Source organism: Lotus japonicus, chromosome 4, assembly GCF_012489685.1.
Source record: "Lotus japonicus ecotype B-129 chromosome 4, LjGifu_v1.2".
In the NCBI taxonomy this organism is placed as follows: Eukaryota; Viridiplantae; Streptophyta; class Magnoliopsida; order Fabales; family Fabaceae; genus Lotus; species Lotus japonicus.
The window spans coordinates 6,007,624-6,010,574 of record NC_080044.1 but is presented as its reverse complement, the minus strand read 5'-3'; positions in this window follow the sequence as shown (position 1 = coordinate 6,010,574).

Genomic DNA, 2,951 nt, shown 5'->3' with positions numbered 1-2,951 from the left:
CATGGATCTATTATGGCCTTTTGTTGCCAACTTTATCATTTCCGTCCTGTAACTCTATTCGATTCTAATTAATGAATGACTTTGTATTGGCAATGCTCGACATGCTTTATTTCTCGATTTGCATTTTATCGTTGAATCAGCTTTCGCTACATTACTCCTTGCATTGAATTGCTAAGCCTCACCTTTTAACTTGGTGCTTAATCTAACCTTTCAGCTTCCAAGTTTCTTGGAAAACCACGATAAATTATAACGCTTTTATCACGTTTCTGTTCAACGACTCAAGAACTTCCTTCACTTGTGGTAGTGGTTGACGTGGCTTGCCGTGTTTGGCTGACGCTTTGGTAACTGCATGCTTGCATTAATACGTCTGTTTGTTACTTCCCTACTATAAATGAAGCAGTTTTCTACTCGTCTTTCAACAGCAACTCTTTCTTTCCATTCTTCCCTTCTTTCTGCGATCCAAGAACCTTTCATTCTTCACCATGGATAGCAGACTAATTCTTCGTCGTATCAAGGACTTGGCTTTCCAAGAGAACCTTTTCCAGAACCTGTATGACTCCTCTGCTGGCCTTGATGAGCTTTAAGGGCTCATTGATCAACTACTTCATAGGCCAATCGTTGCGCGCGTTAGAATTCCTCTTCAGGAGTTCCAGGGGCTTCTCTTGGAGGCCAAGCCTCTGTTTGAAGAGTTCCGGGAACTTTCAGTAATGGTGTTCTTTCAAGAACACCAAATAGATGAGTGGAGGGATAAATTCGATTTTCTCCAGGCCTCTTTGGATCAGCAAGATCCTGAAGGTCTTGTTCAGTCAGTTGTCGCGATTCTTGCAGCCTCCCTTGAAGACCTGGTTGCTCGTCAAAAGAAGGCTCGACTTGAGGGCCAGATGGTGGCGCTGGTGGGTCGATTAGCACCCATGCAAGCTAATATGACGGATACAGAGCCATTTTTCCTTTTTAGGTTTCTAGTTTTACTTGTATTTTGCCATACTTGTAACGTTTTTCGATTAATGAATATAATTTGGCAATTTTATCGTTCATGTTTCATTCGATTTTACATTCGTGCAACATTGGCTTATATGCTTTTAAATACTTGCCATTTATCGTAACACATTGACTCTGATTGCCCAATTCCTTGATCACGTAAGCATTATTGGGGTAACGTTTTCTCGACTGTAAATGGCCCTTCCCAACTGGGGGTCCATTTTCCATAAACTCTATCCTTTTTATCCATTGGAGAATAACTTTCCACACATAATCCCCTGTAATAAAAGATCGATCTCTAACCTTTTTGTTGTATGCTTTAGCTATGCGATCCTTTTGCCTTGTTAAGACGTCTAGTGCCAAGAGCCTTTCTTCGTCGAGGTTGACCATTTCATCTAGCATCATATTCCAGTAAACGTCGCTTGGGATTTCTTCTTGCCTTTGAATTCGACATGATTGCAAGTATACCTCTGCGGGCAATACGGCTTCTTGGCCATAGGCCAGTCGAAAAGGCGTCGTTCCTGTCGCTTCCCTTGGTGAATTCCGGTAAGCCCATAGGACTTGGCTTAAAGATTCATGCCAGCTTTTTGGTTTTCGACCCACATGCTTCTTGATCAAGCTTATTAGGACTTTGTTGGCTGCTTCTACTTGGCCATTAGCCTGAGCGTAGTAAGGGGTCGAGGTCAAAAGCTTGATGCCCCAAGATTCTGCGAAGGCTGCCACTTTGCGTCCCACAAACACCGTGCCTTGGTCCGTTGTAATGGACTCTGGCAATCCAAATCGATATACAATGTGGTTTTGTATGAACTCGATCACCGTTTCCTGTGTTACGTTTTGTAGTGGGATGGCTTCGACCCATTTAGTGAAATAGTCGACTGCCACAATGATATACTTGTGCTGCTTTGATGAAGCTGGGTGAATTTCGCCAATTAAGTCTATTGCCCATCCCCTAAAAGGCCATGGCTTGATAATAGAGTGCAATTCACTAGCTGGCACATGCTGGATTCCTGAGTGTTTTTGGCAATCTTGACAACCTTTTGCGTACTCGATGCAATTTTTCATGATAGTTGGCCAATACAAACCTTGTCTAAATAGAATCCATTTCATTTTGGCCCCTGCTTGGTGAGCACCACACAGGCCATCGTGAGCAGCTGATACTGCTATAAATGCGTCGTCTTCGCTTAAGCATTTCAACAGTGTGTCGTCGACGTTCTTTTTAAACAACTCGTTGCCTAAAATGGTGTAACTTAGAGCTCTATACTTGACTTTTCTATCAGTTGACCCCACTGGGTTCTGCAGGTATTCGACAATTGGCTTTCTCCAATCGTCAGGAGTTAGATTATCAATGACCATAATGTCGAGATCTGAAGGACTCAGTTTTTCTTTGATCTTGATTAACTCTGTTAACTTTAGTCTATCTATCATATACCCAGAAGCAATCTGCGCCAATTCATTGGCTTCTTGGTTCTCTATTCTAGGAACATGTCCTATTCCAGCTTCGTCGAATTTAGCCAACAAATTACTTGCTTTCACATAATATTTGGCTAGATGCTCACTAACGCACTTGTATTCTTTGGTAAGCTGCTTTACTACCAACTCAGAATCCCCTTTCACGACAACATTCTTTGCCCCGAGAGCTAGCAAGATCTCGAGGCCTGATATCAGTGCCTCATACTCGACCTCATTGTTCGAGCAATTACTCTTGATCCTAAATTTGAATTTAGTGGGGATGCCCTGCGGGGACATGATAAACATCCCGATTCCAGTTCCATTCTTATGGCTGGAACCGTCGAAATATAACTTCCAAGGCTGTATGCCCACATAGGTTATGATCTCTCTAGGCATGGTGTGATCTGCCAAGAAATCAGCAACCGCCTGCCCTTTAATCGCTTTTAATGGGGTGTAAGTTAATGAATATTCGGTTAGGGCCAAAGCCCATTTACCAATTCGACTATGCAAGATTGGTTTGGATA